At 49.6% G+C, this 27956-nt stretch overlaps 1 long non-coding RNA gene and 1 pseudogene across 4 annotated transcripts; one reads left to right on the top strand and one right to left on the bottom strand.

Moving 5' to 3' along the window:
• Positions 1-4632: 4632 nt before the first annotated feature.
• Positions 4633-27733, bottom strand: LOC309612944. 3 transcript variants are annotated; one of them, XR_014235427.1, is made up of 6 exons: positions 27421-27733; positions 16656-16778; positions 12756-15016; positions 9861-10000; positions 9238-9421; positions 4633-5095 (listed from the first exon to the last, which is right to left on the bottom strand). It is a non-coding gene; the product is annotated as an uncharacterized lncRNA (long non-coding RNA). The 3 variants fall into 3 exon arrangements; XR_014235428.1 differs by having other exon boundaries at positions 12756-14939; XR_014235429.1 differs by lacking the exon at positions 16656-16778.
• On the top strand, positions 15588-16649 carry LOC309612943 (cytochrome c oxidase subunit 7C, mitochondrial pseudogene; annotated as a pseudogene). The gene has a single exon. The product of its transcript is annotated as a cytochrome c oxidase subunit 7C, mitochondrial pseudogene (transcript).
• Positions 27734-27956: the final 223 nt, after the last annotated feature.

The following is a 27956-nucleotide window of genomic DNA, read 5'->3' as shown; positions in this document are numbered from 1 at the left end:
AATTTACCCCCTCACAGAGGCGAGAAGTCTGAAATCAGGGTGTCAGGAGGGCCGTGCCCCCTCCAAGGGCTTTAGGGAAGAATCCTCCCTTGCCTCTTCCGGCTTCTGGTGGCTTCCCATAACCCTTGGTGTCTCTGGCTTGTGGCAGCATCCCTCCAGTCTCTGCCTCCAGCTTCACATGGCTTCTCCCTGTGTGTCCTCTCCTCTTCTAAGGATGTCAGTCACTGGGTTTAGGGCCCACCCTAATCTAGTATGACCTCATCTTGATGACATCTGCCAAGACCCTATTTCCAAACAAGGCCACATTCTGAGGTTCTGGGTGGACGTGAACTGGGGGGAGCGCCATGCAAGCCAGTACAGGAGGTAAGGCAGAGGCAGACAGGTAGGGATCGGGGAGGGTCAGGATGCAGGTAGCAAGGCTTCCACAGTGGAAACCGGAAGGCTGTGAGCAGAGCAGCACCGCCTTTAGACTCGGGCAAGTCTGGCCCTGTGACTTGGAGGGGCCCACCCTGGTCCTTCTCCAGCCAGGCCCCTTCCCACAAGGCAAGGAGCCATGGAGCCAAGGAGATGCGCCCACATGGTCCCCACGACTCCCCGCTTCTGGGCCAAGTCCTAGGTGTCCAGAACTCTGGAACTCCCTCCCTCAGCAGCACTGAACCATTTCCAAAGGCTGCTCAGGTGTCTCCCCTAGCTCTGCCCTGCTGAGGGCAGGCTGGCTTCCAGTGTGTGCACCCCTAAACCTAAGGGGGGGCTCAGGGGCAGGCATTTGTGGGGCTTAGGACAGAACTTGGACTTTTAGCCTGGGGTGTGTTCACAGGCCCCTCAAGGCAGAGTGGAGAGTGTGGGGAGAGAAGCGGGCGGTCTGTGGAACTCCAAGGAGTCTGGGAGAGTTCTGAGTTCAGATCTGGCCTTCCGGGTCGTGGTGAAGGTGTGTTCCTTAAAGAGGGAGGCTAGAACATATTTTACTTACACGGTTTCTTAGCTTAATATCTAACTTTAAATCTGTAGACATATAGTATACATGGGCTCTTGCTCTGGGCCCTGCACACATTACAGACTGTGAGTTGAGATGGAGGCGTCTGGGAGCCTCTGGACTCAGACTCCAAGAATTACCTTTGGTTCATCACTCCCTGAGTTATGTCGTGTGTGTGTGTGTGTGTGTAACATTTTGTTGGTCTCCCTTACTAGCATATAAGCTTCATGAAAACAGGGACCTTTTTCTTCTCATCTGTAAAGTGGGATTAATAATAGTCACTGTGGGACTTCCCTGGTGGCCCACTAGTTAAGAATCTGCCTGCCAGTGCAGGGGACACGGGTTTGATCCCTGGTCCGGGAAGATCCCACATGCCGCGGAGCAACTAAGCCTGTGCGCCACAACTACTGAGCCCACGTGCCACAACTACTGAAGCCTGCGCGCCTAGAGCCCGTGCTCCACCACAAGAGAAGCCACCACAGTGAGAAGCCCGCGCACCGCAACGAAGAGTAGCCCCCGCTCGCTGCAACTAGAGAAAGCCCGCGCGCAGCAACGAAGACCCAACGCGGCCAAACATAATAATAGTAATAGTCACTCCTTCATAGAGTTACCAGAGGAGCAAGAGAGCGTGTGGATGTGAAGCCCGGAGAGCAGGGCCCGGCCCTCAGCGAGCGCCCTGTGAGCTTTGCTCAGGCTGCTGTTGGTTGTCTCTGGAGCCCCAGCACAGGGGAGGGTGCCCGGGAGGTGCTTTGCAATGGTTTGTGGAATAAGTGACGGAGCGGCTGAGGATGCAGGGGACTGTGTCCTCCCCAGCTCTCGGCCTTGCTGACTTTGTGCCTGAAAGCCAGGTTGGACCAAGGGGTTGCATGATTCTCAAAACGTCCCCAGCGGCAAATGTGTGCCATCAGATCAATAAACGCAGGCTCTCCCGGCAACGCTTTATGACCAGATTGGCATTTTGAGCCAGTTCCTCTGGATGCCAAGGGGAGCCATATTGGAGGAGGGGGCACGAGTGTACGTAGGAGTGTATATAGGTGAACCATGTGGGAGGCGGCTCGAAGAGGCCGAGGTGTTGAGAAATGAGGACAGCTTGGCTAGGGGTGCAGAGGTGAACGGGGAAAGGAGTAAGCTGCTTCCTTCCAGGGCTGCCGAGCAGGTCGATGGACAGGACTTAGTGAGGCTTGGGTGAGGCTGGGAGGGGTCAGGGATGACACCTGGTTTCCGGTTAGCCTCACCAGACTGAAGGAGGTGCAATCCCTGAGGTGGGGGGCCCTGGGGGAAATCAGACTTGAGGGGAGGCTCTTAAATTCAGCTTTGGACAAGTTGAATTTGATAAGCCACCAAGACATCCATTAGACCGGGTTTGAATCCCTGAGCACATACTGGCCGTATTGTCTGCACCAGGCTCCCTCACTCCTCTGAGCCTTGGTTTTCCTATCTGCAAAACAGAATACCACACCAGGTGATTATAAGGACCCTCTGTGGGAATACATGCAAATTGCCCAACCCAGAGCCAGGCACCATGAGGAGCAAAGTATGTGTCAGTATTATTCACTCTGTCAGTTAGAAGCAACAGACACACAAGGCAAATTGGCTTAAACAGACAAATAATTTATTGTTCCTTTAACTAAAATCCAAGAAATAGATCTGAGATCCCCAGAGCTGCATGCAGAACTCAAGCATTGTCACAGGGGCTCCTTATCTCCCTCAGGCACCTTCCACGTGTGTTCACAGTGGTCACAAGCTCAGCAAATCCAGTGGCAAGAGCAGGGGCTCTTTTCCTATAGTTCTGGCAAAACAAAAAGGCACAAGGACGATTCTGATTGGCCCAACTTGGTTATGTGCCCATCCTAGAGCCAATCACTGTGGCCAGGCTTGGGTCACATGATTTCCCCTGTGGCACGGCTCCCCTGTTGGTGAAAGATAAAGCTGTGCAAGGAAAACCAGCAGACGTCCATCATGTTCTCTGTCTGTCCGGTGGGAGTTTCAGGATGGGAGGAGATGTGTGTGTAAAGTTTCTAGCACAATAGCCAAGACATGGCGGCAACTTAAATGTCCACTGACAGATGAATGGAGAAAGAAAGTGTGGTACATGCAATGGCATATTCAGCCTTAAAAAGAAGGAAATTCTGAACTATGTGAACACATGGATGGACCTTGAGGACATTAGGTTAAGTGAAATAAGCCAGACACAGGACAAACACTCCATGATACCACTTATATGAGAAATCTAAAATAGTCGAACTCAGAGAACCAGAGAATAGAATGGGGATTTCCAGGGGGTGGGAGGAGGGGGAAATGGGGAGATATTGGTCAAGGGGTACAAAGCTTCAGGTCTGCAAGATGACTAAGTTCTGGAGATCTAATGTACAGCACGATAATGATAGTTAACAGCACTGTATTGTACACTTAAAATTTCACCAAGAGGGTAGATCTTATGTTAAATGTTCCCATCACAAGAAAAAAGAATAGTAAAGAAGGTGGGAGGAAATTTTTGGACGTGATGGATATATTTATGGCATAGATTGTGATGGTAGTTTCACAGGTATATACTTATTTTTTATTTTTATTTTTAATTGAACTCTAGTTGATTGACAATGTTGTGTTCATTGCTGCTGTACAGCAAAGTGATTCAGTTATACATATGTATACATTCTTTTTTAAATATTCTTTTCCATTATGGTTTATCACAGGATATTGAATATAGTCCCCTGTGCTATACAGCAGGACCTTGTTGTTTATCCATTCTACATGTAGTAGTTTGCATCTGCTAATCCCAAACTCCCAATCCTTCCCTCCCACACCCCCCTCTCCCTTGGCAACCACAAGTCTGTTCTCTGTGTCTCACGGGTGTATACTTATCTCCAAACTCAACAAGTTGTATACATTAAATATAGATAGCTTTTTGTATGTCAATCATACCTCAGTAAAGTGGTTTAAAAAATAAAAATAAAGTTTCTGGCGCAAAGTAGGAGCTCAGTTCACGGTGGCTGCTTGCATCAGGATTCTGGAGGTGAAACACCAGAATGGCCCTCCACGGCGCCCTTACCGTCTACATGTTTTAAAGTCCTTTACAAATGCAGCCTCTCCACAACAACCCACATCCAATGGCACCTACTTTTCCTCAAACCCCTTCAGCCTTTCACCAAGCTTAAGAGATGGCACGGGAGAGGTCAGCCAGGGGAGGATTGAGGCATGTCCCAGCCCATGGCAGGGCACCATGCTGTCATCTTTGGTCAACCATGGACAGGCCATGGGCATTTCTGTCGCTGACCCCAACCTGGAGACCCAGGGACTCCCTATTCCTCCAGGACCAGTGGGAAATTCCAGGGCCTCTGGCATCCCCCCAACAGCCTGCACTCCAGAGAGAGGCAGACAAGATCAAGAGAACGGGTTCTGCACAGTTAGACAAAGACTTTGATGGTTCATAACATCAGGCAGAAAATTCCAATACCCCAGGGCAAGCTACAATGTGGATGTTCCTTTCAGCAACCTGCTTCTGATTGGAACTGCCCGGAGCCTCCTTGCCAATCAGCATGGGCGCTGAAAAATTGGAATTTTATAGCTTAGCAACGAGAAATCTGGAGGAACTCTGGAATTAATTTAAGGACACGGGGAGGAAAAAAAAAAAAACGAAGAAGGAAATTAGTAGCCAAATAATCAGACTGCCTGATTTTATTTACCTTTGTGGCCAAGGCAAGTCATGAACATTTTTGGCATTAATTACAAGCAGAGAGGGAACCAGCCAGCCATCTTGTCTCAAACTCTGCGATAATGTTTTGTTTTTGTTTTGCTTTCCTGCACTGGTGCTGGGGTGGGGATGTGAACAGAGCCAAGAAAGAACAGACAAAACAGGTACAATAATTAAAGAAAAACCACACCCAGTCTTGTCTGCCATAGCTCCCTCCAAGAGCCTCTTGGCCAGTCTTTCTCTGGAATCATCTTCTATCATGTGACATCATGGATACCAGCCTGTCTGAAATGGGAACTGAAGGTCACGGCAGCTATAGAGGGTTTCTGCAATTTCAGATGGAGGCCCAGTCAGAGGTGATGATAGTGTTGGTTGGTCCATTCGATCCCTGTTTATTGAGCGTCATTCATGGGTCACCGTTGAGTCACGGGCTGTAAAACAGAAGTGAATATCACAGACTGGTCCCTGCCCCCGTGGGTGGAGAGTCTAGCTGGGGCGGGGGGGGGCCTAGATATTAATAATCAGTTAATTATATAAGGCATGAAACCCCAGTACTTCTGTGGGGACTTGGTGCTGGTTCTCATGTCCTAGAAAACATCCATTTAGATGCCTCGCTGTGAGACAGCGTGATCAACTCATCCCAGTTGGCCCAGGACTTTCCTGATTTAAGCACCTAAAGTTCCCAGTCCTGGGAAACCCCAGGATGACTGGTCACCCCACCCTGGGATAGGATGAACTGGGGAAATAAGCCTCCCTTACCACGTGGGGCTTCCCTGTACCTTCTCCTCAAGCAGCCTGGACACAGGTTAAGCAGCCAGTTCAGCTTGTGGCTTGGAACAAGTTACTTGGCTTCTCTGGGCCACTGCTTCCTCACTTGCAAAATGGGGTTTGACCTGGAGAGCTTTTGGCCTCCTGGTAGTTCTGGTTTCCCAGCCCTGCTGCTGCATTTCAGAGCTTAATCGATGCGGAGGGCCGAGCAAAGAAGACAGGGCCATGCACCCACAGTGCAGCCGTGGGCAAGTTATCTCACCTCTAATGCCTAGTTTCCTCCTCCATAAAATCGTAGTGATAATAGTACTTACTTCATGGAAATATGAGCACTCAGTTAAGTGAAAATATTCTATAGGTCTGGCATAGCGGATAGTCAGTAGTTGGAAAGTGTGGATATCCTGGTTAATGAAAAGTATGATTTAGAGTTATGATATTTTCGTAAGTAGTGACTGCCAGTTTTCAAAAAAAATTTTTTTAAACATGTATTTTATCACAGTACATACTCTGAAGATTGCCTTTTACCTCCGGGTGTCTAGTTCCATAAGGTGGAGACTAGGTCCTTTTTGCCACTGTTCCCCCCATAATAAAGACTTGTTGAGATCGTTGAGGTCACATCATGCCCATTTTACAGGTGAGAAAATTGAGACTCAGGGAGGTTAAAGGTCCTGCCATTAAGTGGAGAAATCAAAAATTGAACTTGGATCTGATTCAGGGTCCTGTCTCTCCACTAATTGGTCTCTACTTCCTCAGGGGGTGCGTAGGGAGAGCACAAGTGACGGCAAAGGGGTGCAAGGAGGCAGATCTGGTGCAGGTGGGTGGGACTGTGAAGATCTGACTAGGAATTCTCCAAAGGGAGCAGCTATGGTGGGCCGAGCACAACGCCAGCAGCCTGGCCAGATCCTCATGTGGACAGGAACCTTTTGGATGCTGCTTTCTCACCTCAGTGGTTGCCATGGAGACAGAAGAGGGTGTGCACACATGCATGCGCTGAGATGTATCTCAAACCTGCTACCCAGGCTTGCCCAGAGATGCCAGCAGTGGTGGGCAGGTCAAACCAATACACAAGTACACACAGGAGTAGAGTACATGTTACCATAAACCCCAGCTATCCATCACCCGGCTTCAATAATCACCAACTCTCAGCCAACCTTGTTCCATCTATACCCCCTTCCCCTCCTCCCTCATCCCAGATACTCAGATACTAAGCAAATTCCAGACATCAACCATTTCTTCTGCAAATATTTTCGTTTATGACTCCAAAAAAAAAAAAAAGGATTTTTTTTTTTTACCACCATCACACCTACTAAAACTAACAGTAATGCTTTAATATCAGCAAATATCCAGTGTTCAGAATTTTCTGGTTGTCTCATAACTGTTTTCTTTACAGTTAAAATCAGGATTCATATAAGGTTCATACATTGTGACTGGTTGATACGCCTCTTACGCCTTTCTTAATCTGCGGGTTCTCCCTCCCTCCCTGTTTCTTCTCTTGCAATTTATTTGTTGAGGAAACTGGGTTGGTTGTTCTGTAGAGTGTTCTGGTCTGGATTTTGCTTATTGCATCCCCGTGCTGGTGTTATACGTGTTCCTCTCCCCACTCTGTTTCTTGTAAATCAGTAGTTAGATCTAGAAGTTCACTTAGATTCGTGTTTGGTTTTTTGTGTTTGTATGACTACTTCCTAGTGGCTGTTTTGTATTTCTATTTGAAGGCACATAACGTGTGGTTGTCTCTCTTCATGATGTTAGTAGCCATTGATGATCACTGTCTAGATCCATTAGAGGTTGAAAATGGTGGCTTACTAATTCTATCCTTCTGTCTTTGTTAGCTGGAATATGTCTATAAACTTCCCCTGATCAGCCATTTGGTTACTGTAAAGTATGGCTCATACCAGAAAGGATAAATGCTTGACTCTTTCCCCTGTATTTGACAGTTTTCAAAATAAGAAGTTCATCCCAGGGAGTTCCCTGGTGGCCTAGTGGTTAGGATTCCGGGCTTTCATTGCCATGGCCCGGGTTCAATCCCTGGTCTGGGAACTGAGATCCTGCAAGCCATGCAGTGTGGCCAAAAGGAAAGAAAAAAAAAAAAGTTGGTCCCAACATCCTCCAAAGATGACAAATGAGTTTATGTTTTTCTGTTTTTCTAAGTATCATTGTGAACTTACAGATTTGGACATACATAACACATTTCCATCCACTGCAGTTATTATTCTTATGGATGCTCAAAATGTCCCGTCTTTGGCCAGTGGGAGCCTCTTCATGTTGTCTTCCTGCCTCCTTTTTGATATGTCCCCATAATAGCTTCTGAGCTACTTGGATGATAAGGTGTTCCAGGCTCATTTTGCATATTTCCTGCCCCAGACCTCGAATCAGCCCTATCTCCACAGAACCTGCAGAGAGCACTTCTAGTTGGAAGTGGTGTTTAGAGACCACAACGTGGGTGCTGGGAGTGCTCACTGTTAGTGAATTGCCCATTATTTCTAACCTTTCCAGTGGACGGGGGTAGGAAACACGTGCTTTATTTTGTAAGGCAAAATACTGATGCTTCCCATTCAAACTGGGGACTCCAGGTTTTTCACTTCATCTCTGTGATCTTACATCCGCATCTCCTTTCTTCCACGACAGTGTGATAAAGCCTGTTTCTAAAAGCAGAGCTCCCCATTGCGTCTCCCACCAAGCAGGAAGCATATGAGAAAGCACTTAAGTCTTTCCCTCAGAAGGGAACCTGAGGTCTCTGATGAGGAGGCTTAGAAGTGGCTGTGAGAGAAGCCCATGTCAGGATCCACAAGGGACCACATTCTCATGGCAGACGAACCAGCTCCTTCCACCATCCTGTGTGTGGATCCTCTCATCTAACTGCTCTTAATCCTGGCTGCACACTTGAGTCACATGGGGAATTATAAAAACCCCTCTCAATCACAATTAAGTCAGAATCTCTGGGCCTGGGACCCTAACATCACTATTGTTTTTTAAGGCAGTCCAGGTAATTTTAATGTGCAGCCAGGGTTTAGAATCACTACTCTAGATCTTGCTTCTCAGCCAAAGGAAGAGAAGGAAATGAGGGGTATGGCAGATGCCGCCTTCAAAGCCCATTAGCTTGGGATTGAAATCTAGCACTGCCACTTTCTACCTGTGAAATATCTGGAATGGCACTGAGCAGTAGAACCTTCTGCAGTCATCAAAATGGTCTATATCTGCACCGTCCAATGTGCTAGCCACTAGCCCCATATGGTTATTAGTGCAACCTAGGAAGTGAATTTTTAGATTTTAAAAATTTTAACTAACTTACACAGAAATAGTCACAAGTGGCTAGTAGCTACCATCTTGGACAGCGCCACTCTGCAGAATTACTTAACATCTAGGAGCCTCATCTCTGTAAAATAAGGACAAATAAGAGTGACTTCCTTGGGCTGTTGTCAGGATTAGAGATAATGTATATTAAGTGCCTGGTGCACATAAGACATTCAATAAAATGCTGCTTATTTTCCTTATTAACATCAGCCTGTCACTCCTTAAAGAAAAAAAACAAAAAGCTTGCCTGGAATATGAGTGCTCAAAGGCACCCCACCACAGAGACTAAAAATTCTGAGCTGTTCCAGAGAAACTCTCAGAAAATACTCCTTAATTGTAGAAGTTCAATTACAGCAGGAGGTTATCAGTTGCAAGGGCTGTATTTCATTACAGATCTAGCCACAGCTCAATAAATTAAGCAATCACTCAAAATAACATGTTGCTTTAATCCCCTCTTGGAACAAATTCAAGTTGCTTGGTTTTATATTAGCACAGCTCTTGAAAGGCAACTCACATTGGCCTCATTTCTGTTTTCTCAATTCATCAGCCCCTCTCTGGATAAGTCTTTGCGTCTGCTGACTAGCAGGATGGAGGATTCCAAGCCGAGCAGACCTCCTTTTATCAAAACTGGAGTGTTTGCCATCCTCTGGCCTCGACACGTTCCATGTTTCATTCGCTGAAATTACTGGCAAGTTTATCTGCAGCAAAGACAGAAAGAGACCAAGAGGCAAGAGCCCAGCTCTGAAACACCTCTCACCAGCCCAGTTCGAATGTGCAAAGCAAACGGTGGCGACTTTTCCACCCTCATCTTCTCTCTAGTGGTTTATCCTCTCACAGTAGAATTTCATTTCCCCTAGAAGCTTGGCACTGGAGGTGTCAGCCCGGGAACATATTTGTTTGTGTAAATTAAAAGGAGAATATGTTTTGACCATATTTAAGTTCTGACCACACTAAAGAAATAAATACTGAGTTGCACAATGCATCCGCTGCAGGGTTCTGGCCCACCTCCCCAAACTCTGCCTTTGTTTATAAAACCCAGACGAGAACTGTGAATGGCTTAGCACCTCCGAAAGCCACAGGGACAACCTTGGAGGCCGTGTCCACCCTCGCCCAGGTCCACATGGAAAGTCCACTTACCTGAGTTTGAGATTTGCTTCCTCCTGACATGCTGCATCCTTGCCAAGGTGGGCGAGGGTGTTGCAAACAGACACCCTCACTTGTGCATTGTTGATGGGCGTGTGAATGATGCCACCTTGGTGAAGGGCACTGGGCAATAGCTGTAGAAATTTAAAAATGCACATATCCTCTGACCTAGAAATTCCACTTCTAGGAATGTATCTGATGAGGATACTGGGACACATGCCAGAGAGTATATATGTTACAACGGCAAAATCCTGGAGTTAACTGAAATGCTGGCCAGTGGGGGACAGGTTAAGTATGGTGCATTGCTAGAAGTCATTAGAAAGATTGTGGTGGGTCAGAGGGCTGTCATGTCTTCAGGATATATTATAACGCCCACCCCCTCCAATTCTCTTAATGTTAGGAGCCAAAAAAGTATATGCTCTCGAATATGGTTAGAAAATTTATGAAGATTATGTGGACTGCATACAGTGGTTACATTTAAAAAGTGAAACTGGGGGCTTCCCTGGTGGCACGGTGGTTGAGAATCTGCCTGCCAATGCAGGGGACGTGGGTTCGAGCCCTGGTCTGGGAAGATCCCACATGCTGCAGAGCAACTAGGCCTGTGAGCCACAACTACTGAGCCTGCACGTCTGGAGCCTGTGCTCCGCAACAAGAGAGGCCGCGATAGTGAGAGGCCTGCGCACCGCGATGAAGAGTGGCCCCCACTTGCCGCAACTAGAGAAAGCCCTCGCACAGAAACGAAGATCCAACACAGCTATAAATATAATAAATAAATAAATTAATTAATTAAAAAGTGAAACTGGAGTTAGAGAAAAAATGCAAAGGGGCTCCTTTATTTCCCCTATTTTCTCTGACCAGGGCAATGTAATACAACAATAATACTCTTTTTCATTACATATCTGTCAGGCCAGTGGAGTGGTGGTGGGAATCTTTGCTTTTCTGGTCTTTATGCCAATCATACAGTGGACTGAATGGTGACCCCCAGAGAGAGAAAAGCTATGTCCACTTCTCTCCCAGAACCTTCACAGGTTACCTTATATGGAAAAAGATGTGATTAAGTTAAGGGTCTTGAGAGGTGGAGTTTACCCTGGATTATTCGGATGGGCACTAAATGCAGTTACATGCATCCTTGTATGAGAGAAGCAGAGACAGACAGAGAGAACATAGGAAGATGAAAACAGAGATTAGAGTGATGCAGCCAGAAGTCAAGGAACACTGGAGCCACCAGAAGCTGGAAGAGGCAAGGCATAGATTTTCCCCTGGAGCACCTGGGAGGAGTGTAGCCCTGCCAGAGTTTGGACTTCTAGCCTCCAGAACTTTGAAATAATAGATTTCTATTGTTTTAAGCCACTCGGTTTGTAGTAATTTGTTATGGCTGCCCTAGGAACCTGATACATCACCTGACACCTGTAAAACACAGGAAGTGCATAGGGAGAAACAAATTTGGCAAGACTGTGGTTTTTGGTTCATTCATTCCACAGATATTTATTGAGCATCCACTAGGTGCTGAGGATACAGCAGGGAACAAATCAAAGATGGTTGCCCACCTGGAGCTGACATTTCAGTGAGAGAGAGAGGGAGAGAGAGAGGGAGAGAGAGAGGAGATAAAATAAATAGAACATGGAGAAAGACTGATGGTGGTGGAAGGGAACAAGAAAGAGAACAAGAAAGCATGGAAGAGGGGCAGGGGTCAAGAAGGGGACTGGGAGAATGCAGTTCCCAGGTGACATTGAAGTAGAGGCCTGAAGGGGTTGGGACCACGAGCTGTGTGTCCACCTGAGGGAAGAGTATCTGGCGGAGGAAACAAGTAAAGAACTTGACCCTCTGAGTGATCCATCTGTTGACCAGACTCAGTAGGAAAGAGTGACCTTTTCTCCCCTCCTCCTCCTTTCCCTCCCTCCCGCATTTGCTGCCCACCTGCTGTGTGCCAGCTGCTGGGGGTGCAAAGATGAGTGAGACGCGGGTCCCCAAGCTCAAGGTCATGGGGGGTAACAGTCATAAGTAAATCATTGCAAATATAATGTGGTGGGCATTGGAGCAGAGGCCAGGGCAAGCTGCAGGCTCCATCCTTGGTGGAGAGCAGGGTGGGGAGGGGAGGTGGGTGTATGTTGGGAATGAGGTCGGGGAGAAGCAAGCAAGCAGGAAGAGGGCAGGACTTGAAGTCCAAGAATAAGTGTTTAGCTCTGATTCAGTGGTAAATTAATTGGAGCGGGGGAGCATGGAGATGTGTCTGGGGAATCTCTCATTCCCAAGTACAGCAGGCAAACCTAGGGGAGAATGAGCTCTGAGGATAACCTACCCCTTTTAGATTCACACAATCCATGAAGAGGGAAAAACAGTTCCCAAGTCCTGAATTGGGATGCTTTGGACCATACAGAAACCAGAGTTGATATGACTGAGGAAGATGGGAGATTCATTACTCAGGTAGCTATGATGAAGAACAAAAGAGGCTGAGTTGCTCTTGGATCCAGGGACAGAACGCAGCGCCAGTCTCTCTCTCTGCCCCATACCCCCATCCCAATCCTCATTTCTCCCTTTCTCCATACTGGCCTCAGTCTTTGTGGTCACAGATAGCTCTGGATGCTGGAGACGGGGTGGGAAATGCAGCCTTCTCACCAGCTCTAGTCAGGGTAATCCTGGATTGGCCCTGCTTGTGTCACATGACCACACCTGGACCAATCACTGCAGCCCAGCTCAGAAGTGGGCTGCTGTGATTGGTCGTATTTGAGTTACGTGTCTGTGCCTGGACCAATTACTATAGCTGAGGCTTGGGTGCTGTAAGCGGCCATCTTTGGCCATATTCCCACTGGGCATCGTGTCTGTTAACAGAAGTGGGGGGAGGAAATGCTGGCAGTTAAAAAAACAAAAATAAAACCCTGAGCCGTCTACCTCCTCCGGAGCCTTCTCCTGGTTGTGCTGCTTCCACATTCACTCTGCTGAGAATTGCCAAAATCCTGAGTTGGGCTTTGCTTTAAGATCCACTGTCTATAAACCCCAAAGCTGCCAGCCGAATTTACTCAGACCTGTTGTGGGTTTTTTTGCCGTTGTTGTTATATTATTTTAATCCAATGTAAAATGTTTTCTTCCTCTTTGGTTTATGATTGCCTCTCCTGCCCCTAAGGGTAGGAACTGTGTCTGTCTTGTTGACTACTATATTGCTCATGCCCGGTATTCAGTCTCTTATGTATAAGTCCACAAATAATTGGACGAATGAATGAATGTTCACTCATTCATTGAACATGCCACAGAGAACAGGAGGCGCTGCAAGGTCCTTATCTGCTCTCTTCAGTGAGTCCCTCTCTTCCACTCTCTCCCTCCTTCTCAGTCGTGTTGCGTTCCCCTTCGTGGCAAGGTTCCGTTAGTGTAAGTGCATCCTTGCAGTGTCATCCCAACACAAACTGCAGGCTCTGAATCTCTAGGTGAATTCTTGGGTTGAAAGTCTAGATAAGCACGAGAAATAAGTTTCATTTGCTTGGTGGAGGCTATCCTTTGAGAAGGATAATGGAGCTCTGTCTGAGCTGGGAGGGATTGGGTGCCATGATGGTTGCCAGTGTCTGCCATGGCCACCTGCCTCTAATGGGCATCCCTGGTCCTGCTGCTGCTCTGGATTGTTAGCTCACCAGCAGACCTCTGTCCTGCAGCCCTGTCATTTGCCGTGATATCACGGTACACTCAAAGAGTGCAGGACAAAATGGTGTGGCCAAATAAAACAACCGCAGGTTCTTAGGGAAGAAGGCTTAAGACAAATGGCTATTTTTAAAAAGTACTTATAACCTACATGTCAGCTGGGGTCATCTTATTTTTGGAGATTCCAATGGAACGGACTTAAACGCTGTCCCACATGCCATGAGAGACCCAACTCTCCAGAGATTGGGGGTGAGGGATGCTTGTGTCTCTCCTAGGCACCCAAAGCTCGAAATTCCTGCAGCCAATGAATCAGTTCTCAGTTCTGCTTGGGCGCCCTTTTGCTGGCCTCACGGGCACATGACTTGTGCTGTTGTACAGGGTCTACGTTAAGTTTGACGTTCTACTGTTGTTATCTTGAACTTCTTAGTAATTTCTGAACAAAGGGCTCCACATTTTCATTTTGCAAATCCTGTAGCTAGACTTGCTTCACTCAGGAGCGTTCCTTTCCCACCCCACGCTGGCTCACTCTAGACTATGCTGCAATTCCTCCACTGTCCCCAAATTCCATCCACACGAGGATATGGGTATAGGAGACTTGGCCTGAAGGTTTGGGATGAAAGGAAATGTTGACCTCTCAGCCAAGTTAATGGCATAAAGTGCAGTGTATGAACTGGCTTCGAACTACTCAGTGGGAAACAACGGTGGAGGAGGGAAGGCAGGTGAAACAAGACTGGCAAAAGGTTGATTGTTGTTGAACCTGGATGATGGGTACAGGGTGCTTTCTCATTTTCAGTATGGTAGGAAACTTCCATAATACAAAGTTGAAAAAGGCACTATATGATGTGCCTCCGGCAGGTCCTCAAAATGTTAAAATGGAGTTGCCATATGACCCAGCAATTCTACTCTAGATATATTACTCCAAAGAAATGAAAACATACGTCCACACAAAAACACATGAATATTCATAGCTGAATTATGCATAACTGCCAAATGTCTATCAACTGACAACTGGATAAATAAAATATGGATGTTATTTGTCATAAAAAGGAATGAAGTTCTGATATGGGCTACAGCATGGATGAAACTTTTAAAAAAATTTTTTAAAAATTTATTTATTTTTGGCTGCGTTGGGTCTTTGTTGCTGAGCGTGGGCTTTCTCTAGTTGTGGCGAGCGGGGGCTACTCTTCCTCGCGGTGCCTTCTCTTGTTGCGGAGTACAGGCTCTAGGCGCGTGAGTTTCAGTAGTTGTGATGCGCAGGCTCAGTAGTTGTGGCTCGCTGGCTCGAGAGTGCAAGCTCAGTAGCTGTGGTGACAGGCTTAGTTGCTCCGCGGCACGTGGGATCTTCCCGGACCAGGGCTCGAACCCATGTCCCCTGCATTGTCAGGCAGATTCTTAACCACTGTGCCCAGGGAAGCCCAGCATGGATGAAGCTTGAGGACACAAATGCTGAGTGAAAGAAGCCAGTAACAAAGGATCACATACTGTATGATTCCATTGGTAGGAAATATGCACAACAGGCAAATCTACAGAGACAGAAAGTAGATTAGTGATTGTTTAGGGGTGGGGACTGGGGGAGGGACTGGAAGATTGGGGTGGGGGGGTGACTGTTAAAGGGTATGGGGGTTTCTTTCTGAGGGGATAGAAATGTTTTAAAATTGATTGTGATGATGGTCGCACAACTCTGTGAATATACTCAAAGCCATTGAGTTGTGGACTTGAAATGGGTGAATTACATGGTAAATGAATTATATCTCAATAAAACTGTTGGGGGAAAAAGTCATGTCCTCCCTCCGACCCCCTTCTCCTGCCAGGAATCCTTAGGCTCCAGCCTCCTGCCTTTGGGAAATCTCTCTCTCCTCCACCCTCTCTCTGCACATGTGTGCGTGCGCGCGCACACACACACACACACACACACACACACACACTTTCCATCTCCCCTTCTCGTTACCTTCTTCTGCCTTAAGACACTTTTCACTCTATTGCCATTCCCACCAACTACAGAGAAGTGCCTTCCCCAAAGAGAAGTTCCTTCCACAGCCAAAGTGCCCCATAGAGGTATTTTCCTAAACACTTTGCTCTTTAAAAGTTACTCACTTCCCTTTCGGTCCTTGCACGCAGGGGAGCAAGGTCGTGAGGAAAGGAGCACGATGTGTGCTGCCTCTACTTCTTCCGCCTTCGGTTTCTGCACCTTTCACAGGGCTTCCAACAGCGCTATGTTGGGACAAAGCATCCAGAGGTTCACAACCTCTGTGGTCTGTAGGAGCCACTGTGAGGAGGGTCCAGGGAAGAATTTACCATTTTCAGTGGAAAACAAGTGGTGGTCACTAGCTATGGTGACTTTGTACTTTGGGTCTGGATTTGCTGCACCTTTCTATATAGTAAGACACCAACTGCTTAAAAAATAATCCATGAGACAGATACGAAGAGGAGCATTTTAAGTGTGCAGTCTCTTTGAAAAAATGATCAAACTCTTGAACTCAGCATCCTAGATATGTTTGTAAATAAACTTATGGCATAAAAAAGTTACTCACTTGACAGCTATTAAAATTACGATTTTAAAGTCCCCGTGGTGACCTATCATGGCAGTCACTAACAAGTCCTAATAGTTGTAAATTCCAAGAGCTTCATAATCCCAAGGAAAGCGGGGCCAACTCAACTTCTCCCAAGCCCCACTGGTCTCTGTTCTGAAACGTAACTCAGTCACCTCACAGGTGGGGAGAGAGGGTGAGGAAGTTGGTTGCCAGGGCCAGGTTCTTGCAGGTTTTGGGGTCTGGAACAGGGTGGGCAAACTACAGCCTGTGGGCCAAAATCAGCCCACTTCCTGATTTTGTAAATAAAGTTTTATTGGAACACACAGCCACATCCATTCATTTACTTAATGTCTCTGGTTGGCTTCTTGTTACAACAGCAGAGTGGAGTAGCTGTGACAGGGACTGTATGGTCTGCAAAGTCTAAAAATATTTAGTATCTGGCCCTTTCCAGAAAAGGTTTGCTGACCCCTGACATGGAAGATCCAGGCTTGAACTCCAGCTCATCACATGCTGGGTGTGTGACCTTGGACAAGTCAGTTCCTCTCTTTAAGCTTGTTTCCTCATCAGAAAACCAGAGGCAGTAACAGTGCCTCCCTTATATGTTGCTTGTGCAATGAAAATGACTTCATACCTGTAAAGTGCTTACTTCGTATAAAACACTCAATATATGTTGGTGGTTACGATGTTATTTAGAAAATGAGGGCAGTAACTCCTACTTCGTATGGTAGTTAATGTGAAGCGATGGAGATCAAGCCTGTGAAAACAGTTGGCCAAAAACACATTTATTATTGTTATAAATATCTTAAAGGCTTTTGAGAGGATTCTTTGCTTCTTAGTAAAGCTAAGTAACTTTTTTGGGGGAGCAAATTTGGAACTGTGAGAGTGTAGAAAAACTCTAATTTCAGAGGAAAAGAGGACCCTTAACCCCCAAATCCAAACTCTCTCATTTAGCAGTCCAGGAAACTGTACCCCCTGATCCTCAGCTGGGACTTGAACCTGCCCAGAACTCAAGTACTCTTTTGCCTGAGCTCGGCATCTTCCCCAATAACAGGTGCTCAGGAATCCAGGCCTGCATGTCTTTAAACACTTGTGTTGCCTCTGAGGTCCCCACCAGAACCTGTTTAAACAGTAATCTGCTACGAGGTACTGGCATGCAGGTTTGCGGCCTGGGTTTGCAGCCAGGGGAGGGAAGAGACCTTTGTCTCCACACCCTTCAGGGGATTGTCCAGAAGCCAGCTGAGGATAGCCACCATTGATGACCTGCTTTCCTGGACGGTGTTATTTAAATCCGGTTTAGTTCGGGAGATACGGCAGCCTCCCATTCATTTGCTTTGTTTCACAGTGATTAACTGAGCAGCTAATACATGCCAGGCCCTAGGGATACAGCAATGAATGATTCACCCCCTGCCCTTGGCAACTGCCCCCCTTCCTTCTGACGGGGGCAACTGACAATCAAATAGGCATCTGGGCAATTTGGCCCCATAATAAGTCCTGTATTCTCCCCAGGATTTCAGTCCCACACTAAATACTGTACCAATGAATTGGAAAACCACTCTGGGCCAGCTGTATGATAGATGGATGGTAGGAGTTAAGAGTGCCAGCTCTGGAGTAAGTCAGATCTGGGCAGGACTGGCTCTGTAATTTGTTAAATGAAAACGTGGGCACCTTGTTCGAAAATTATTCAAAATTTCAGGATGACAACAGCAGAGCACGGAGCTATGCAGGGCGCACACTGTGAGGCTGGCCCTGCCCCTGGGGTCAAACTGCTTTCCAGCTGGGTACCACTGGACACATCTCTTCACCTGTCTGAGCCTCCATTTCCCCATGTGAACAAAGAGATGCTAAGGCCAATGTGAGGCCTGGTTGTGGCTAGTAAGTGAGATGAGGCAGGTACAGCGCTGAGCAGAGAGGGCAGGCTCAGCAATATCACTGCTGTTCTCAGCCTGCAGTGACGGCTGCATTTCATCCTATGAGAAGAGCGCGCATTTATGATTCTCAGATAACAGCTAAGACTTAGACAGCAGATGGTTGATGCCAGACACTGTCTTAAGTTCTTTACGGATGTTCATTTCATCCTCATTACAACCCTATCATGTAGAGATGGGGAAATTGAGGCCCAAAAAGGAGAGGGAACTTGCCTGTGATCTCACACCAGTCAGTGGAAAAATCCAGATTCAAACATGGGACATCTGGTCCCTGCGTCTGTGTTCTCAACCGACTACGTGTCCCAGGAGTCGACACATCCCTGACACGCACACTTGCATACACACGCATGTACACACGTACCTTCTCTGAGATGCTACCACGAAGCGTACAGTGTGGAATTGTCCCCATAAGACGGGATTCTTTCTCTCTCTTTTTAAAAAAATTAATTAATTAATTTATTTTTCGGCTGTGTTGGGTCTTTGTTGCGGCACGTGGGCTTTCTCTAGTTGCGGTGAGTGGGGGCTACTCTTCGTTGCGGTGCGCGGGCTTCTCTTTGTGGTGGCTTCTCTCGTTGCGGAGCACAGGCTCTAGGTGCACAGGCTTCAGTAGTTGTGGCGCATGGGCTTAGTAGTTGTGGCTCACAGGCTTAGTTGCTCCGCGGCATGTGGGATCTTCCCAGACCAGGGATTGAACCCCTGTCCCCTGCATTGGCAGGTGGATTCTTACCACTGTGCCACCAGGGAAGTCCCTTTTTCTCTCTTTACTTGCTTTTTTGTCTGTCCCCTGCGACTCAACTTGGAGCCCCATGAGGGCAGGCACGGTCTTGCTTCCTGCTGTACCTCTGGCACCTGACACTGTGCTGAGCACACAGTAGGCCCTCAATAGACATGTGCCAGTGAAGGCAGGTGGGAAGCAGGCATCCAGCCAGAGCGCTCTGATCCAGAATCAACAGACGCAGTTCCTAGAACCTCAAGACTGCGGCCTTAAGAACTTGTTTGGGGGCGATCTCGTGGCTAGAGGAACCATTTCATCCCCTCCTGGCTTTTCTCACTTGGGGTCCTCTCAGTGTGCAAGGCAAGGGGGTGAGAGGCATTTAAGGGGTGCCCTAGGGCCCAGCCCCCATCCTGGCAGGCTGCAGGGCGAGGGCATGGGTTGTGCTCTGGCAGCTGGGCCACAGCTGTCTGCCAGCCTCTCGGTGCCTGCCCCAGCTGGCCAGCTGGGCCCTGATGCCACCCCCCACCCCATGACACAGCAGAAAGTGAAACCAGAGCCCGCCCCTGCTGGCTGGGACCCAGTGCTTGCTGTTTCCCCATCCCAGGGGGTGGGTGGGGAGCTGATGCCCAGGCCTGGCAGCAGGTGGCCTGTCCAAGGAATACCCCTCCAGGCCAAGGGTGCCGCTGTGCCCCCTGCCCATCCCAGGGCCTCCGGTGCCCACTGCCTTCTGAGCCGTGCCCTGTTTGTGAACCATCATAGCTGCTCAGTTGAGTCCCATTAACCCCTGATCTTCACACTGCTCTGAGACAGGGGGTTAATTATTCTCCCCATTTCACTGAGAAAACTGAGGCTCAGAGAGGTGCCTCGGCCAGGAAGGAGGGTGCTGGGGCAGCAGGATCTTAAAATAAAAGACAAATCAGAGCTATGGGTGGGCATAGGGGCAGAGATCCAAGGGGTCTCAGTGGTGTTGGCGAGCAGGGCAGGAGTTGGGGTGGGGGGGAGAAGACACATGACCCCCAGGCTGTCACAGGTCGAGCTCCCTGCAGATTGGAATTGGCAACCTACCCCTCCCCACACCAACTCCATGGGTGCAGAAAATCCCTAAGACAAACAAGAATTCTTAAGAGATGGACTATGGGGAATTCCCTGGCTATCCAGTGGTTAGGACTCCGCGTCTCACTGCCGAGGGCTGGGTTCAGTCCCTGGTCGGGGAACTAAGATCCCAAAAGCCATGCCACGCGGCCAAAAAAATAAAAATAAAGAGGTAGACTTTGAAACTTTAGAAAGTATCATCTTGAGTTCTGCCCCATCCTCAGGCCACCCGTACTCTACTTAATATTTTTCTTTCAAGCAACTCACCCTCTTTATCTTACATAAATTGATGTAAAAAAGAGCCCTTCTACCCCTACCCTAAACTGAAAGCCAACTGCTTGCCATAAGTAGAAATCTGCTGTACAAAGAAATACCGGTTAGAATAATTTACGTCTCTAGCCAGGTACCACTTAAAATCATGTGCATATCAGACTTGGGAAACTTCTATTCCAAAACACAGGTTTCCTACGTGAGGAAATGGAGGCCCAGAGAGGTTGAGTCACTTGCCTGGGGGTGACACTGCGAAAGAGTCACAGGGCTGGGGCTGCCTGATTCCATGATTCTAGAGACCTGTGCTTACTGCTGGGCTGTAGTCTCTGCTCCCGTCCGAGCTGTCTTAGCATACGAAGTGTGTAATAGTAAGTATCAGCACTAACACCTTCCATGTTTCATGCTTTGGCATCCCCACTTTCAAAGCACCTTCTGAGCTTGTCTATCACTTGAACTCATGATAACGCTCTAGGTACAGGTGAGAACCCTTTCAAAACAGAGCATGGGGTGTTGCCCCTCCCTTGCCAGAGAAGGAAACCGAGGCAGAGAGTGGGGAAGTGGTCTGACTCAGGGAGCTGGTGAGCCAATCAGGACTGTCCAGAGCCCCTGCCAAGGTGAGGATCCCAGAGGCCCTGCTGGAAGGCCCAGGCTGAATGTGAATCGCCTCGTCAAACAGGTAACACTTGTTTCTTCCCCACTTTCCCCACCTCCCCCACCATGAACCCCCAGAGCAAACGCTGACAGCAGCCTCAGCTGCCCTGTTTCCCAAGCCTGATCTCCAACATTCGGCCCCTGGAGGGCAAAAAGCATGTTTCGGAACTGGTGTCTGCGGATGGCATCTTTTTATTTTTCATGGTGATCACCAGTTCTGAGCACGGTTGAGGGGAGCTCTACCAGGGACCAGAAGGGAAGGTTTGGGGGAACATCTTTGTCTCTTCTTTTAGTTGCTGGAGAAACTCAGCTGCCATGGCTGGCCCAGGGACCCCCGAGGAATACTGCAAGAGCAATAAGGATTTTTAGGGGCATTATGATAGCGGAATGGAAACACATCTGCCCCCAAAAGTCCCTCATTTTCCCTGCGGTAATGAACCAGCTGGGCAGGAAGTGGTGGCTCTCGGAACTCCAAGAGCCAAAACTAAAAGGGAAAAAATGTACAAAGTTAGAGCAAACTTTAAACAAGCCGACGCTTTCCTGGTGCACAGGCGGTGGCTCCACCCAGGCTCCCGAAAGGCTGATAATTGGCTAAATGTGTCTCCACACAGTGGCTTCAATATAGATGCGCCTCCTCTGTGCCCAGAAAACCAGGATCTGGAATCCCAGAGCAGGTGATGAGGATTAGTCCCTAAGGCCAGGTGACTCTCAAGGGCCAGTGCCATCTCCCCAAGACCCCGAATGATTATTCCAAACCCTTGTTAATAACCCAAGTGAATCACAGATCCTTCAATCCCTCCTTCCTCTGGAATGTGGGAAAGTTATCAACTTGGAAACCCAGATGAAAATATCTGGAAAGCAAGCAGCTGTTTCCAGGGCTGTATGAACAAGTGAAGGGCGAGAGCTTGGGTCGGGGAGCCTGGCGGTTATCATTGACGGGGCCAAAGCGGGAAAATCACAGCTAAGGTCCAGGGTGCCGACTCTCAGGTCCAGCCACTAACGACTGAGGATTAAGGAGTCAAGGGCAGGGGCTCCCCCGGGTGTGTGGCCTTCAAGGTCTCTGCAGACAAGACCCTCCCCCAAGCCAGCCAGCACCCTCCCGCCCGCCTTGAAAGGGTTAACACCTCCACCAATGCTGACACCCGAGGAGAAGGCTGCTCACTCAGCAAGCTGGCATATCACACTGGGCCATCGCGGAAGAGAGGGGCTGAAAACAGCCTCTGTGAGTTCTGTGAATGGAAGCGGCCTTATCGCCATCAGAGTGAAAAACGGGGCAAAAAGCCTTCCCAACACAGAACCCGCGACCTGGGCGCTCGCTGGCTCCTCGGCACCTGTCGCGTGGCCCCGAAGCTCTGGCAGGGACTCCGGGCATCTGTGGCAGTGAGCACCCGGCCACCTCGGCCAGACCTGCGAGGGAGCGATTCTACACTTGCCATGTGACAGCCGGCAACCGGGCCTAGATCTCGCCTTTCAAGCAGCACCTAAAATATTCTCTGGGTGAACCTGAGGCTAAATATGGCCTGGCCTACGAGTCCCTGGTCTGGACCTTTTAATGCCACTCGAAGATACAATCAGGAACCCATGGGGCCTTTTGGTGGCCTGGAGTCCAGTTACTGAGGCCAAACGGGAGGCCCGTGGGCTTGGCTGACTCTGGGCTGGGTGCAACTTCCCCCAGAGGATGCGTCCCGGTGCCAAGGCTGAGCAGGCTTCTTTCCTGCATGTTTTATTCCGGAATGCCCACACGGTTCTCTCTCTCTGCCGGCCCCCAGGGTGGCCTAGATGTAGGTCCCCTCATCCACCTCCCTGGCCTTCCCTCCAGGCCCTCTGATGGCCTGCCAAAGCCTTCTCCCCACTTCCAGGCTGCAGCCTTCCCCCCTGGCCCGGGTTTTCCTTGCACCCTGATTGAAAGAAGAGGGCTCAGCTCCCCAGGTGGACGGGAGGCCGCTGGCTGGAGAAGGCAGGCGAAAACACACACACACACACACACACACACACACACACACACACACCTGCAGGGGGTAGATTGCACGGTAGCTTAGATGTGTCCCTGCTCTGTGGCTGGCCCCGTGCCACACCCCCTCGCCCCACCCCAAATGGCAGGATAGCAGCCCTGTTGCTGGAGGGCGGAGAGAGCTTCAGCCCGGGCTGCAAAATCACAGCTCTGCTCTGGAACCTGCTAGCCTGGTCTTAGCAAAGTTGGGTTCTGCCCTCACCGGAGGCCACGTGGTAACCGGGACAGTCAAGAGTCTCTGGGGAGGCTGCTCTCAGGAGCCTAACAATCCCCCCGCCCCCCCACCCCCCACCCCCCCGCTCCCTGCTTTTAGCCAAGAAATGCTGTGGGCCCCGAGGTCCCCAGGAGGAAAGACCCCACCCCCCCAACCCCAGCACCTGTCTGGGGCTTGTTTGGGCTCTGGTGGTGGCTCCAAGGCCACGTTCAGGCCTGGGCTGGCAGCGGTCCAGGCTGTTTTGGGCAGAGATGCCAACAGACCCGGGCACTGATCTCACGCATGATTCCAACAAGAGAGCCTGGTTTTCTGCACGTCTCTCAGAAAACTTTCACACCACACTGCACAGCTACCTTAAGGCTCCTTTCCCCGCCTGGGCCAAATCCTCCAGCAAAGGCTAAATTTGCCTCCCTCTTTCCAGTCCCTTTTGACAATGGCTTTCTTGGGACACCAACATCAGTTTTCATTTTCTAGGTGTGTTTCCCTTTCATGCTAGTGGTGCAGCCTTTCCGGAGACACTGAGAAGGAGTTTGCTTTGTGGTTCCTTCAACTTGAATGTTTTATATAAGGAAGATGATGTAAAATCGGAGACTTGAAAGCTTTGTAAATATCTGCACACGCCCCCCCCCCCCCCCCGTACAATGGAGGACGCTGGGAAAGCAGCCTCTGAGAACTGGGTGCTTTGGAAAGAGACCCCGAGGAGGTGTGGGGGGCTTGGGGTGACAGGGACCCCGAAGTCCCCTCCTTCCAAACTCTAACATGTACCCTTTTGCCTGAAAAGCCTGCATGGCTACTAGGCCTAAAGTCTGTGATCGTTTTATATCACGTTCGCGTCGGTGTTTTTCTTCAGCGTTTACTTTCACCTGTTCCAAATATAAGAAGCAAAAAGGACTTTACATTTTCCCAAGTTTGGGATGCTGGGCAAGAAAGAAAATGGATTATTTTGTTTGGGTATGCCCTTTCTGGCAAGTGGTTCTAAGGACCAAGTTTGCCTTCACTTTCATCAGACCCATTTCTATCCTCATGCCTAAAATAGCCGTATTTACAATATCACAATTACAAGGGGCTGAGTTGCTCTACTATAAGGTAGCTGTAAGTTTATCTGGCAAGAATCGTCTTTCTGCTCTTAATATAAGTGGGTGGGAGGCTGGGAAGCAAGAAATAGAGGGAGTGCTCCCTTAGGGACTTTTCCAACTTTCATTGGTTTGGGTCAGAAACGCATGTTTTATTTTTAAGTAGGAGTTTCATTGCAGCCTCTCTTCTAAATATTTTACCCCCCCAGCTATTCCATATTCTTTCTGTTGAAACATTTTTTTCCCTGTGAGAGTCGGCTATGGCTTGTGTACTACTAAGACCGACATTCAAAGTTGCTTTTTTTTTTTCTTTAGAAATCCATCCACACTTCCTTGGAGGGAAAAGTAGCAACTGCTTCGTGAAATTTCACACAGAGAGGCAAAAGGAGAAAAGCCAAAATGTATTCAGCAGTTCCACAGCTGAGCTTTTTTTTTTTCTTATTGGTTAGGGTCTGGGTGGGGGGGAGGTGGGGGAGAGCAGTGGTCAGAATATGAAAAGAAGCTGTGATTCTTTGCTGAATTAGTGACCACTTCTCACTGCGAAGTACTGACTTACAATCTCTTCACCATACTACTTTGCCTGTTTTCCAGACTCAGGGGCAGGGGGAGTTTGCTAAATGTATTCATAATTACATGCACCCTTGCGGAGGGCCGAGTGTAAGCAGGGGCTGTGCTGTTTCGAATGCCTGAATTAAAGCAGCCCCCGGTTCACATTCAGCACTAAATTCTGATTTTCCACACTTGACAATTCAGTAATTTTAACATGCTGCTTCATCGCCACGATTATAGCTCAGTATCTTGGTGCGACATTTGGTGTTCCGGTCTCGTTAATTCACGTAAAACACCCTATTTGTAGAAGTATCATTAGAGGCTAATTTGGTGAGATGTCCTTATTTAGCAAAGCAAATAGGACCTGACAGTCAGCTCTCTGGCGCTACGATGGGGGTGACGATTCAGCAATTCACAACGTGACAATTTCCCAACACCCAGCCACGCTGGGATTGTGGACTCCTGAAAATTGTGCTGTTTCATCGTGTCCCATAACAAAGGGAAAGAACTCTGAAAAGTAAAGACCTGTTTTTTGCCAAGGCCCCAGGAACGTGAATGTCACCAGTGTGTCTATGTGCCATGTCTATTCAACACGAATCTTCTATCAGGGACTTGGTGTTCCAGAGTTTTTCAGGTACAGCTCACTTTTCTCTATGCCCTGCCGTGAACACTTGATTGACATCCAGGTTTGCAAATAAATAAACTTAAGGTATGTGGATGTCTATATAGGTTACAACTGGAGGGTAGGGGTGTGTGTGTGTGTGTGTGTAAATTAACAGAACTTAATAAGGTTAATGGGAGGGACATATGTACCCCCGCCACCCTTGCTTTAGAGAATTCCCTGACGACAGATTATCCAGCGTTTCTTATAAAATGACTAAGATCAGCGTAGCAAAGAATTGCAAAGAAATACTGCGATTCCACGTGGGAGCAAGCACGCAAATCTAATGTAACTGCAATTCACGATGTCAGTGATGTTTGGTTTTTGAGGGTGTCAAATGGTTTGACACGACCCATATGTCACTCATTCCCTTAAAATCCTGTTTAAAACATCTCATTAAACCACTGGGGGGGAAAAAAAAGTACTTTTGCCTTCTCATACCTTCTTGGCCTCCCAAAGAAAGGCCCTTGAAAACAGCAGGTTCAACAGACTGAGAACACATACACACACATATATAAGAATATCCCCCAGACGGCTTTTCAGTTTTACCAAAAGAAGCAAACCTCCCCCCTTTCCTCCGACCGACCTTCGGAGTGCAGCTAGCTCTCTGCCCCCTCCCTCCAGGGACTGCTGGGGCCTGAATCCCTCGCCGTTTATAATGACCCCAAAAGCGGGACTTTGTGGGCCAGTTGGATAAAACATAAACTCATCTCGCCCTCAAAACCCCGATTCTGGGACCACAGCCTCCAAAACCTCCTTTCTCCAGAAGGGTGTCCCCCTTCTCAGCTCACAGCACTGGGGCAGGCTGCCTTTGAGGCAGGATTTTGGAGAATCCTGGATAATTAAAGGAATCATTACTGGGTTTTCCTGCAGGAATGATGGGATGACAGTTCATCTCATCCAAAAGCCAGGGTTGCATGGTGGGGACGGAGGGCGTATTTGCCTGCCCCATGGGGGTATCTTTTCCCTCCCTTACCCCCAGACCCATAGCTGGGCCTGACATCGTCCCAGGGAAGACGCTGAGCGTCCAAAATGGCCCTTAGGGGAGCGCAAAAGGAGTGCCTGGGGGGACTCCTGCAGTGCCCCACCCCCACCGCTTCCCAAATCCAGCTAAAGTTTAGTTATTTGTGCACTTAATTGTCTTATTAAAGTCAAATTTGCAGCTTGCCCAGACTGGAGGAAGTGATTTCCATCTTAATAGCTCAATTAGCCTCTGGGTTCTGGAAAGGCCACCCCGATACACACACCTTTTCTCCCCATTTTAAACCCCCTCCCTTTTTCACAACTTCTCCTAAAAATAAATTATAAATATGGATGTGTCCTCAGAGGATCTGAGCGGCACATTCCAACGCTCCCCACGGTGGGGCTTGGAAGCAGGAGAAACCAGAAACGCCACTCCCCCCCCAGCCCCAAATCAAAAATGCCTTTTCCTTTTTTTCTCCTAACTTTTGCCAGAGCAACTTGGTGTGGTCTCGGGCCCTGACACCCCGATCCGCACCCCGGAACCTAGATTTTTTTTTTTTTTTTTTTTACTGCTGTCCAGCGAAAGCTACAGCCAACGTGCTATGGCCGCCTACTCCTCGGAGAGAGGGGGCAGCCAACTTTACTTCGGGGAGGTGGTAACTCTCTGGGGACTGTGCTCCCGGCTGTTCCGGACGTCCCCAGGGCCCGGCCCCCGGAGGCTGGCGCTGGCCCCCCTGCCCGTGCCAGCGCGGCCCCGGGCGCACGTGGAGTGACGACGAGGTGCGGCGGGCGCGGACGCGCGAGCAGGGCGGCCTGCTCTCCGCGCGGCACTGATATCGGGGTCACGCAGCGAGTCAGTTTCCCGAAACGGCTTTCCGGGGTGGGGGCGGGGTGGTAGGCTTTCAACCGGCCTCGTTAATTTCCAAGCCCCGGCATTAGGGAGGTGGGGGGCTGCCTCGCCCCCATCCCACCTCCACGCCTAACACGCCCCTCTCGGGAGCCAGGGAGGGGTGAGGGGGGGAAGGAGCCCAGCCCCGCTGCCTCGGGGGGCGGCAGCGGCGGCGGCTTCCCTCCCAGGCAAGCGTCTAGCGCCGGGTCCCGGGAGAGCCGCACGTTTCCCCCCCGCCGCCACCTCCCTCCCGGCTCGTGTCGCCACCCACCCCCCAGGCAGCCACCCCGCACCCCCTTCTGTCCCGGGGGCCTGGGCACCCACCTGCCGCAGCCCCCTGGCCCGGGGGAGGGGTGCCGTGCAGGAAAAAGGGGGAGACTCACCGCCGCTGCCTCCTCCGGGGGTGCAGGAGGCCCCCCGGGGCTGCGCCTTCCAGGGCTCCCGGGAGGCGTGCTCGGGGTGGGGGGCGCCCCGCGGGCCCTGCAGCCTCCTCCTCGATTGGAGCCCAGCCTCAAATCCTTCACCGTGGGTGGGGGGGTACTTCCAGAAAAAAATCCCCCCCTTACCCAGATCAGATCCAAGTGATGGGCAGGGGGCGTATAAAAGCCTTTTCTGCCGAGAGCGCGGAGCCGACGGGGCTGCACCCGGCCTCCACGGTCCGCTGCCGCCACAAAGCCGCGCCCCCGCTCCCCCCAACCCCGGCCCGGCCCCCACCCTCCCCCGCTCCCCACCCCCCCACGCCCTATGGCCGGCCCGGGGCGGGGGCTGGGCCGGCCCGGGGTTGGCCGCGCTGGGGAGGCGGCAGCGGCGGCTCAAGCGGCGGGGCGGCTCCTCCCCGGCCGGGGAGAGAGGGTGAGAGCCTGGAAGCCGAGCGCGCCCGCCTGCCCGGGGCGGGGGCTGCGGCGGGGCCAGGCGGGGC

Source organism: Balaenoptera borealis, assembly GCF_965194805.1.
Source record: "Balaenoptera borealis genome assembly, chromosome: 16".
NCBI lineage: Eukaryota > Metazoa > Chordata > Mammalia > Artiodactyla > Balaenopteridae > Balaenoptera > Balaenoptera borealis.
This window is presented reverse-complemented; position numbering and strand designations above follow the sequence as displayed.